Genomic DNA, 12,964 nt, shown 5'->3' with positions numbered 1-12,964 from the left:
TGCAAATTGTTGATGTTCGCATAAAAAAAGGCAACGACTAAAAATCCTGTAAAAAAATGCTAAAAGTGCAGAAAAAATGAAAAAACCGTCGGTCAGTACACAGTGGTTGTTGCCTGGCTTTGCATATTATAAAACAAACCAAAAAAATGGTCGCTGAGTGAATTTAGCTTAGAACTGCATTTATGTGATGGCAAAGTGACCAAAACTGAAACTGCAACTGCAATAGCAACAGCGTGATGGAAAAATTGCTGTCACAACATAAAATGAACGCACCACATGCTGGCAAAATCACCTGAGCATGTGGCGTGGAGAGGTGGATTGGGTTGGTGTGTCGAGTGGTTGCTTCAACCACAATACATAAAACCGCTTAAGCTTTCATTCAACGAACTGTAAAACTGCATTTGAAAAGTGTTGCAACAAAAAAAGGGCCAAAAAGCCGCTAGAAGCCGCTGTATGAGTGTGTGTGTGTGTGTCAGGCTGCTGTCAATGTTTATAGTAAAAGTGCCCGACTTGTCACACATTTGGGAAGCAAAAGCTATGCGCGGCTTTTTGCTCGTTTAGATTTTTTGATTATGTTTTGATGGAAAAAAATGCGGCGGCTGTTGTGGCTGATGATGATTTTGCTGCCTGCTAGCAGCTGCTGTTATATATATACATATATAGCAAAAAAAAAGCGGCAAAAAAAAAGAAAAGGAAAACACTCAGAACCGACGGGAAAATCGTCAACCTGAAACTAGCAGGCAGAATTGCTTGATGTAGAAAACGAAAGTAACGTTTGCGAATAAAAACCGCAAAAGCCAAAATAAAATTGCTGGCATTGAAGGGATAGAAGCGTGGCATAAGCCAGATTCAGAGTCTCCGGCCAAACGTCCTCTGGACGGAATAGGCAGTCGAATTTGATGGCCAGGAGAAAAGGCAGCAGCAAGACAGAATATCAAAACAAAATAAACAAAAAAAATTGAGAAAAAAAAGGTACCACACTTTTTGACGAGAACAACTAAAATCCTGAAATTTTGACTGGAAACTGGCCCTATAGTTGGTTAGTCGCCGAAATTTAAATCAAAATTCCTACCAGTCAGCTACCTTAGTCTAGGTCTGATTTTGGGCACGGGTCCGTGTCCGGGTCCGGGTCTGGGTCTGGGTCTGGCGACTGGCTCCGGTTCGTTGTTGGCAGTCCGTTAACGTGGCCATGGGTAAACCGCGCGCGCGTATAAATAAATATTTACAACTCGTTTGCCGCAGCCAAAAGCAAACTAAACTGCCAAGGCTGTTGCTGCTGAAACAGTGGCAGCAACTGTGGCCAGCCATTGTGGGCCAGTTGGCGTTAAAGCGCTCAAGGACCTTCCCGCCAGTTACCTGGTTGCGAGCTGCGAGCTGTGAGTCAGCGACGATGCTTCAACACCTTGGCGGCTGCCGCGTTAACAATGCAAACTCTTTGTCACTCTTTCGAGGCAGCTGTTGGTCTGCACTAACAATCATGGAAGGGGTGCGGATTTGGTTGGGGCAAAGTTTGGGTGCTGTTTACAAACTTAATTTCCAAAGGAAATTGGCTGCTTGATTATAAATAAAGAAGCAGTTAATCGAGTGCAGCTAAGAATATACGTATTATTAACAAACTTGTCGGAAAATAAATTTTATAAAGAGAGTTAAACTCTAATTTTTTTTTTAACAACTGTGGTTTGAAATAAAGCTGAACTGCTTTAAAACTTCTTCTTCTATATTTTCGTATAATTATGGAATTAAAAAATTCTGTGCCCTTCATTCGATATTGGATTGAGTTGCAAATGTATCTTGAGACCGTGAGATATCGCCATTTTTGCAGCTTTCTGACTTAAAAATGTTGACTGCTTCCCAATTAATATAAAAGCGGCATTCATAATAAATGTTTGCGACTTAATGTTTCTGTTTTTCCGCTTAGCCGCTTTTAAATCATTTGCAGTTCGCAGTGAATTCCAAAAAGTGCAGGCAGGCCAAAATAGCACATCATGAATTAAAGATGGATGCGCGACGAAGGGGCTGCCAAGCCAAGGCAATGGGCGTTGCACTTCCAACTACAAAGGGTGGAGAAAGTACAAACCCCGCACGATTGCGAGTGCGAGAACCCTGAGCAAACGCCACTTCAAAGCAAAAAGAGTCAAGTGGAAGGCTGTTGTATAACTGACGCAGGGGGCGTGCCTTGCCAGCTAGGCAATCAAGCGTGGCCAAAAGCTCAGACGCAGCTTAATGTAAGGAAAAACGTAATCAAAATGCGACACTTTTTCAAACACTTGGGGCACAAAAACAATGAAAATTTCATTTCTTCATTTCGACGCATGCCGCCGGCTCTTCTAAAATGCCAGCTCCCCCAAAATTTCTGCAGTGCCTGCTCTGCGTGAGTACGGTTGGGCAGCTATTCGTCAGCAAGGCATAATACCTAAATAAACTATTTATTGTGCTGCTGCCATGTATCCTGGTAGAAATAAGCATCAAAATGAAAACTCAAAAGAAAATGAATATAGGAAGATACAGAAAAAGAACTGTACCTCAAGGCAATTAAATTTGTATGAAGCATATAAATACACTTTAAGTAAAAAACCCAAAGCTGATTAAAAATATAAGCTAGATTTGCCAGATAAGCCTATAGACTGAACAATGGAAACGTTATTCAAAATTAAGAGTTACAGTTTTGCTTTTCAGACTATAGGAAAGCAGAACTAAGAGTCCAATAAATTCGGCTGTTTGGGAAGCCGCATAAATAGTTAATATGCCACATTTGCATAGTTAAATTAGCTGAATTGAATAAATTTCATTTTTCATAGCATACTTTGCAGCGACCCGACTATACAAAACAGGAACAAAACATAAGTCGCGGCACATATGTAAATGTGACAGCCTGCATGCAGGCAATAAATATGTGTGAATGAGTGTATGTGTGTGTGTTAGTTAGAGTGCGAAATCGGTGCGTGCTGAGGGCGGCTTTGAATTGAGAACGACACTGAGTTAGAGACCAAAGTAGGCGTGCTATTTTACGAGCACATAAATAAAAAAGTGCCCTAGGGTTACTACTTGCCGTTATGATACCAGTATATTGCAAGTACAACATATCAGTTCCACAAAATGAAAACTCATTGGAAATAAAATAAGAATGAACGGTTATAATCGGTACGTGTTAGTTAAACACCCTGTAGAAATTTAGCTCAAGATTGTGCAGATATGAAGTGAAATAGTGAGGATCGTAATAACTGATTTTGCTGAATATATCTGAAGAGCACAATATTTTGTCATACGGCTTATTTTCCGATCGATTCTGCTTAAAGATGGTGTCTGATGTTGATAAGATATTGGTTATCTATAAGAAGCGTATAATTAATAAATGCCGAATGTTGTCAAGATATCAAGAATTTAATTTGTGACTGATTCTTCCTATGGCAGATATAAGTATGACATAGATGTCCGATCTGGCTGGTACTGCCTGCAAAAGAATGACGCACCTGTGCAGAGATTCATGTTTAATAACTATAGCTTTAAAACTGAGAGTCTTGTTTGCATAGAAACATACAAACGGACATAGTTCATGGCTATTTGTCTGCTTTTACTGATCAAAAAATATATACTTCAGGTGATTGGAGATGTCTGTTCGATGTCTTACACATAAAAAAAAATTATAAAACCCTCAGCAAGGGTTCAACAAAAAATGTTTTTCTCTTAATTGGCAAATATAAAATTGGTTGAACTCTATAAAATTTTTAGAAGCTCATTGATTCATAAAATATTGTTTAGAATATTAGGAACCCAAAAAAACATATGAGATGATTTGATAGCATATTTATACAATTGTTATAAGTTGGAATAATTTAAAAAACAATATGATCTGAATTATCTATTTAATAAAAAAGTAAGCTGAAATTAATATCCAAGATTTAGAAATAAATTAGAAAATATGGTTAACAAAAACCAGAAGTGAATATTCATATTGATATTCTAAAAATAATGATAAAATTTATTGACTTAAACCCTAAACCCAATAGCTAAATAAATAATATGCGGCGCATGTCATATTGAACTATAAGATTCGACTGTTCTTGCGCGGTTTCTGTTTCTTGGAACTGCTCCTATTCCGTCTTCTGTTATTGTGTTTAATTTATTAAAACGTGAGAAAATGAAAGTCAAAGCTGAAATGCATATATAACTCAGAGGCTGCACTAATCAAATACATAAATTCACATAAAAATATGTAGGCGACGTTGACGGTAACGTGCACGTTAACGCTGACGTTGGCGTCAACTTAGACATAGACACCTGCATATGTCCTTGCTGTTCTGTAGCTAAAGTTGAAGGTTTATGAGCTTCACACAAAAATGGAAATTGTCCCAGCTGACGTTGATATTGTGTAGGTTGTTATGCTGTAAATAGCTTTGTGTGAGTGTGTACGTGGGTGCAGACATCTTGGCACTTTGGTAGACTGTTCAAAATGGGCCTAACGACGGCTGTGGCAGTTGACAGCCGCCGTCTGCCCCGTTAGTCGTTTGTATGTATGTATGCACATATAATAAGCATAACAACACTAAATGGCTGCTTATGCATGCAAAGACAACACCCTTACCAACACCGAGACATGTACTCATACTCACACCCTCGCACTCACTGCAATTGAGTGCATACTTGGGTTAAAGTGCAGTTGACTGAGCCAATTTCCAGCAGAGAGACAGCAAACGGCTCAGCTCCACTTTATGGCTCATTTCCTAAATGGTAAACAGCTGACGTCAGTGGGGGATACGGACGTAGACGTAGACCAGGATCCCGAGGCCTACCACACCGCATAAAAACTAACGTGCATTGCAGAAGCAACAACAAAAAATATATAGAAGGAAAAACCAATTTTACACTGGCGGTAATATTATGAGAATTTTTCTTATAGCATTTTCCGACGCGACTCTGGGTTTTCAACATGCATCCACGAGTTACAGAGAATGCCAACATTTCATTTGAACAAAGACTTACGATTTACATACGTTTTTTTTTTTTTGCCAAGTTACCAGATTTTCATATGGCTTTGTTGACATAGCTATGGCATCCATATAACTGAGGGGGATGGGTCTTTTGACCATGTCTAGTGCTATGTTGACCACAGAGGAAACGCAAAAGCGCAGTTCGTGTAGCCCGCTTATTGCGTGTAATTCCAACCCATTGGATGCGGCTGAACCCCTGATTGAGGTGTGTGCGTGTGTGGCTGCTGAGTGTGTGTGCTTTTCACAGTATGTTGCGTATCATTGGAAATCATTGCGCAATTGACAGTTGGACATTTGAGCGGTTAATAGCACGGCAAGCATGCCAATTACAACTGCAACATACTATCCACATGCCACCACCCCAAAGGCGCCTAACCCGCTGGGAGCACGACAATTGCTTTACGCTCTAAACTGAATTGGGATTCAAGTCTTCAATTTAATTTGCACTGGAACTGAATGATTGTTGACAAAACAGATTGACTGCTGTTCAATTTTTGCGTTGCCTTTGTCACATGTGGTAGAGCTGTCCTTTAATATATTTGGTTTTATTTCAGCTTGATTTTATCAATGAAAATATCTGATAATTATATAATGAGTAAACAAGAGTATACATATCTCCTCTTAACAGATTCAAAAGGTCTTTTGAATTTGATAACAGGTCAGTAAAATTAGTTCGCTCGAACTAATACTTGGGTTGAAATTTGAATTGATAAAAACTTGCAGGTCAACAAATATGTAATTACTTTTTCCTGCTTCTGGCTTAAAGCCTTGTATTTGAAAACATGCTCTTCTGTTTTTTTTGTTTGTTTTTTATGTGAACCAATTAGGACGCAGGTGCCATATATGTCCCCTTTTAGTTAGAGCGTCATGTTTAAGAATTAATAAACACTTTAATTCATTTTATTGATAAATAAATTCTGTAGCTTAAGTCATTGATATTCATTGCTCCGAACATTGTGTATTGTTGTTTTTGTTAATACCTATTGTTAATACATCCAGCAACGTTTTTTATTTTATGAACTGTCATTAAAGTGCAGCCATTGTAATCAGCATTATGGCACACATTTTAAAAGTAATTTGTGTAATTTGTTGTATTCAACTAATTTTCTTTGTTGGTTTTCGTTTCAGGGGTTTGAAGCGTGGAAACCTCGACAATGGGCTATCAAAGTACCAACAGCAACTGCATTAGCCATGGAAAAGCAGGCAAGCTAACGACTTAATAAATGATAATCATATTTTCCATTATGCGAGCACACATATACACAGATATAAACTGAAACTAAGAGCCACAAGAATAGGTTGCCTTAACTGGGACTTATATGCGTTAAGCACGCAAATCGGTTATTAATATGCATTCCATGTATACAAATACAAATACATAAATCGGGTACTATTGTACAGAGTGCATTAGTCGGCCGTCTGCTGGGCCTCTGATAAAGTCGGTTTCAGGCGGTAACCACGGCTGTCTGTGCCATAGATAAGAGAAAACCATTTGTACTAAATAACATGACAGCAATCAAGAACAACAACAACAACATAAATGCCCCACAAAATAACAAACAAAGCATCTATTAGTTATTGTTGTTTGATTTGTAAAGTGTTTGTCATTTGTTAAATAAATTGATGGCCATTGCGGTTATTGGCAAATAAAGTGGGCCAAAAATTTCATTGTAAATGGCGTTTAAAACATTCGAAAACTGAATGAAAAACTTAACGGATATTAAATACACTACCAGATAAATAGCATTTGTTTTTCAAGAAATTACAGTAGAGCAAATGGATCTCATTCAGATTCCATCAAAAGGAATGGAGCTCGAAAAAATTCCGTTACTCTTTTTCGTCTATAAAAATATTCAAAGTAAATTGTTAAATGTTTTATTCTTTGTAGAGTTTGAAATTTTGTTTTAGTATAAGTGTAACCTAAAGAGGAATTTAAATATTATTAATGCATCTTGGAAATCTTAAAAAACTTATTATGTATAAGCATACAGAAATATCTTTATCAAAACTCATAAACAAGGTTTCGGAACCGAACTTGGATTTTGTTATATGAAGCTATAAAGTTTTAATACCTGCTGCTAGAGCATTAACCTTTATAAAAGCAAAGTTTTTTTGTTTATTTTTACAAATTGTGTGCAAATTTAAGATCTCCATAATATATTTTTTTGTTAGTTGCCTGTTAAGAGCCTTTAATATTTAACGTATAATTCAAATGTGAACTTAAGTTAAATGCATAAATATGCCGGCAGTTTGGGGAAGCGGGGTGTCAAAAACTGTCAGCGAATTCTAGAGAACTTCGAGAGTGCGAGCTGGTAGAACTAGCAGGGCAAACAACAATCAGCAGCTGTCAGAGCTTCGAGTTGAGACCTCAGCGACAAAAACGAGACCCAAAAAAGAAAACCGAAAAGAAATGACATTGACATTTTGAATAATGACGCAGCAGCCCCTGAAATTTCATACCAATAGCCGAAAAATAGAAAATCCAGGGCCAGATCTCCAGCGGCGCAGAGCCAGAACAGCGGGACACAGTCGAAAAAGCCCATGCCAAGGCCCCAACGCTTATCAAGCTTGATGACAGAGATTAGACAGCAGCTTTCAAGTGGGTGCAGAGGAGTTCGAGGAGTGGTGGGAGCGGGATGTGGGGCAATAGTTTAGGGCAAGTGCGTGTCGCTTGGCGCCAATTCAAATCCTAATGAATAATGTCAAGGTGTTGTCAAGTGCATTTCAGAGAAACATCATTAGAGCAATGCAAAAACCAAGCCAATGGTCCCAAAGCGTTTCCACAACGAAGCTGCACATTAAATGGCTAAAACAACAACGACAAGGATAACGTTGCCAAGTGGCCATAATCACAGAGGTGCAATTTGAACAAAGAGCAGAACCCTAACACAACAGACAGACAGTGAAATAGAGAGAGGAAGAAAAAAGTGGGGGGTTGGAGAGGATTGTTGCAACTTGAATAAGATAAAGGGGCTGCAACAAGGGGGGCGGGTTGCCAGGGGAGCTGCAACTGCAGGGGCATCAACAATAATAAATCTGCGCACAAAGTGCCAAGTGCAAAATGAAGACAAAAACAACAATGCGATGCGGCTGAGAAAATAGTTGGGAAAACTAAAATTAAACTTGCTCCCAGACAGCGTTGCTGCGTTTTTTTTATTTATTTTTTAATATAATTTTGCCACGCCCACTGTGCGCTTTGAGCTCAAGGTAGTGGTACACTGGCTCAGTGGGGGCCGTCTGCCAGCTTTGAGTGTTGAAAAAACAACTTGAGATTGTAATTAGTTTTTGTTGCTGGGGGGTTTAACTGCAGTACGCGGGCCAAAAAGGAAACTTTTTAAATTGAACCGGCAGGGCAAAGTGCCTCTGCCCCCTGCGACCAGGCACCCGTCCCTGTGACTGCCTGAGCAATACAAAATATTTTGCGGTTTCAACTTTTATGAGCCGCCTGCCGCCTGCCGCCGAATTGCAAATATGTCTGCGAGAAATCTCATTAAGTATACGAAACGTGGTACAGCGGCGACATAACCAAAAAAGCGGCCGAGATTAACGAGAGAACGCGAAAAGCTACGCCAAAAGGAAAGTAAATAAAAATTATGAATGTCATTTCAAACCAAAAAGAAAGAAGAAAATAACATTTGCACCAGCTAGCCCCTAGAACTACGTGCCACGCCCCATCGCAGCTGCTTGACTGCTTTTAACATTCGCAACAGGTAAAACCCAGACCTCAAGTAGACCTCATTGCATCAGCAGTAGGTCAAGTTTGAGTGGAGTTATGACCAGTGTTGGCAGTTGCCACAGTTTCTATTTTTTTTTTTTTTATGAGGTGAAGCCTGGCCAGCGCTGTAAAGTTATTCGAGGCCAGCCAGTGTGGGTCAAGTGTGGGCCTGGGCCGGGGCTTGGGCTAACGAGCAGTTTGGGGCGTGGCCAGACCATTTGCCTGCCTGATGCCACGAAAATGAGGCTTATAATGTGCGTAATTTGCCCGCCATGCGGGTCAGTCTCGCATCTACAGTAAACACAACTTTAATAGCACATTTGCTGTTGTTCTTATTAAACCTGATGGCTCCCCAGATAAATTCTAGTAAAATGTAATCACTAACTATACAGCCGAAATTGATAGGCTCCTGAGCCCATGCAAAATTCTAGTTAAGTAGCTTTGATTACTTTTCTTTGTGTAATGCATTGAAATTTGCATTTGGGTATATATTTTAAGTGTTGCAAAACTAGATTATTTTTATGGAAGCTACAATTTTGAATAACTTTTCGATCTGGCTTTGAACTTTTGAAGTTAAGCATTATAATTTAATTACGCTCCGGTATAAGTGTGCGAGCTTAAAGTACTAATTAATATTTTCCGTATGATTCCAATTTAAAATATCCTTTATGCACCTTTAAGTAGCCCAAGTTTAAAGTGACTCCTGTTAATCCGTTTAATCTGCTCTCCTTTTTTTTGAAGGCGAAAGCTTAATCACATATTATTTGTTCAAGCATCTCTTTTAACTCCTTTTCATTCTCAACGTGGCACTTGCAACGCTTTGTCTTTTTGTCGTTTGCCTCAACTATTGCAATGAATGGCGTCACTCTCCCTCCCAAAACGCCCCTCTCAGCGCACACAGACACATTTGTTGAGTGACCCGCGTAACTGAGAAATGGAATCTGGCGTATCTACGCCACAAAACCATGCCATATCTGAGACATATTTGTGCTGCCAGACCACCGCAGTAACACACACTCACACCCACACACTCACACCCACGCACTCACACACACAAGGAACTCATATCTTAGCGTGTACATTTTCAATTGTCTATCTGTCTATCTGTCTGTCGGTCTGTGGGTCTGTCTGCCAGCCTGACTGTTTGCCCGTTTGTACAGCTTCTTTCGCTTCGCGTAACCTCAATGTGTTGCAAGCAAATCAGCATCAGCAGCCGCATCAGATTCAGGACTCTCGCAGCAGCAGCAGCTGCCAGAGTAGCGTGTCCTTGGCATCACGCGCTCCGTGGCTTGGAGCTGCCAGGCGTCGGCTGCCCCTAGTCAGCTGCCATCTCCTTTCATTCCATTTCTGCCCATTCATAGTCAGCAGCTTTAGTCGCATTACAGTTGCGCTTAAAAGGTTAAAACGCTTTGACTTTGAGAGCCAGCAACTGTGACGTCCAATGAAAACAAGTTTCTCAAATGACGAGATTCCCCACATCTCATTTTTTTACTTTGTTAACATGTCATTTGCTTGTGGTAGCCACACATCGCGGTGTTTTTTAATTAATCAATTATTAAAATTTTTAAATGCCATCGATTTCAGTCATCGATGCGTATTTCGAATATAATTCTTTGAGAAAATATTATTAAATGCAAATAGGAATAGAGTATATTCCTTGGGAGAGCAGGTAATTGGATTAAAGAGAAGAAACAGAGCTGGGTTGGAAAAACAGAGTAAAAATATTTAAAATTCTTTTTATTTTTGTCTAAAAGGTAACCTTATATTTTCGGAGCTATAATATAATAATATTTGCAGTGCAATATGGGTTTTTTACCTCATGCGCTTTCTATTTCAGATGCTTCAGAAAATTAATAATACTTATGTTATCTTTATATTAATTTCCAATAGAAGCATTAATTAAAATATAATAATTATAACACTTTCAAACTTTTGGTATTCGAAAGAAATTTAATTCTGTCTATCTTTTGATCTTGAACAAGCTTAACAGATTCTCTTAACATTAGCCCCTATGCGATCCATCGGTAGTATTATGGCTGACTCGTAGATTGTCATTTCTCGCCCATTTTCAAGAATAACTACTGAAAGTGCCAAGCAAACATATCGCATATACGCCGTCCGTGGCTCGCACGGAGTAATGTTGTTTATTGGCCTTAGCCGAGTATCAGCCGAGTCTTTCTGGAGCTGATTAGGCCGCCCTTTTCAGGCTTGGTCGCGTGCTGGCCTCTTCTATTGCGGGCCTGTCTGTCAAGTTGAGCACGGCGTATACGTGATACTATGATAATCACGCTTATTTACAATAAATCTCAACTGAGGACTTCAAGTGTTGTGAAGTGTTGCTGAGCACATCTCGCCAAGCAGCTCTGATGATTTATTTAATGCGTAATCTCTGCCAACGCCTATCTGACAACAGACAACAACGAAAACAATATCATTATAATAATCATTATGCTGGCAGCACCTCATATTATTATTATTATTTCGCAGTCAAGTGCTTTATGGCACTTTTTGGCACAACAAAAATAATCAATTAATTGCGGCTCTTAGCAACGAGCTGCAAACTTTTTCAAGTCCCTCCACTTTTTGAGTCACGTAATTAACTTAGCCGGGACATCAATCAACAGCGAAAGCTGCGCCAATGCCCTGGCTACAGACACAGCTCCGCTACAGCTGAAGCGTGAGCACTTGAGCGGATAAACATAAATCTGTAAAGTTCGTACAATGGCCACGGGATAGTACCTCGACCTCGGCGTGTGCAGGGTATCGGGTGGGGCAGGGGCTTGCCATTGCTGTGAGTATTATTGCGCTTGTCATTATCATTAGAACGCTGTCACAGCGCTGAGGCAACCATAACAAGAACAAAGCACAGCTGTGGCAAGACACATGCACATACACAGACTAAAAACATAAGTATTTGTAACTATGGATACACACACGCACATCCACAGACAGCTAGCTGCTAAACGCTTGAGGACATAAATATTGATTGATTGTTGTCAGACAAAGTTGTTGTCGTTGTCGTTGTGTCCTTGTGTACTTTGTGGGGCTTGAGCAGGTAGCTGTCTGAGGTGTCAACTTTGTGGCTGCTGCGCAACCAATAAGAACAACAACAGAGCCAGCTGCACGAAGCCTCAATGCTCTACCGCAGATAAGATAAGATTAGGGGAAATTGCTTATTCGATTAATGTTTCATTGTTGCTGCAGTCAAATATATTTACGTGAGCCATATAAATATATATAGCTTATATTATTTTAAGCTCGTTTCTCAAAATACTAATGTGCTCGCATATACGCTACAAAATTATCAGACGACAAGCTGTTTTCCTTGCTGCCTAGTTATTATGCATATACGAATTGCGTTTGTGGCACTTAGTTGATGTTGCCACATAATAAGGCGCCGCTATCATAAATCTTGTCATAAATTGTCTATATAAATCGACTAAAAATAGATGAGAGCCCGAGGTAGTTGCCCATAAAGCAGGTATAATAAATTCTTTATCGACATTGAAACGCTGGCTGCTTTCTTGCTCGCCGCGCAGCTTATGCCAGGACACGGCTTAAATGCAATCGAATTGAAAATCAAACCGATGAAGACATTTCGGCCACAATTGCACAGCCACGACCACAGCCACAGCCACGCCCTTTGTTGCAGCATTAGCAGCAAAAAAGAAAAGTGGAAAAATAAAATTAGAGCGAAAAAAAAATAAAATAAAAAAAGCTAACCAACTCAATGGGATTTACATTTTCCAGCTATTGAACATAGCGCTCGGCTTTAAAGCGAGAAATAGAAAAAAAAAGCGAATCAGTTAAGTCAGCATATCCTTCCTAGACCCTTCAGCCCCTTTCGGCACAAGCTCTGGTTTTGGATCTGGACGAAGACCAAAGACCCTTGCAAAAAATGTAAAAACTATTAAGCGGCATTAGCCGCGCATTGCGCTTGGTATTTGTGTGTCGTGGTCCTGCTGTTAAAATCACTTCTCATCCTGTTTCCTCCTGCAGCTTTGCGTTGCTGCTATGCGCTACAAATCATTGCAAATATCGGGCATTGACGACACGCCGATCAGAGCTGTAAATAAAGATTATCCAGGGTACTTTTATATAGCATATGGTGCAAGTAGTTTGGCACAAGTATGAATAATGCACATTAATTGGAGATTTATCGAGTAAGAAAATCATACAATAACAATGTCTCAAGGAAATAGTTTACGCAGCGCAACACTTATGCTAATTTCCATATATAATCATATATATATTAATCATG

The sequence above is a fragment of the Drosophila montana genome, unplaced genomic scaffold (assembly GCF_035044405.1).
Source record: "Drosophila montana isolate Dmon_TW-CO22-7 unplaced genomic scaffold, ASM3504440v1 contig_779_1, whole genome shotgun sequence".
NCBI classification, from domain to species: Eukaryota; Metazoa; Arthropoda; class Insecta; order Diptera; family Drosophilidae; genus Drosophila; species Drosophila montana.
This window is presented reverse-complemented; position numbering follows the sequence as displayed.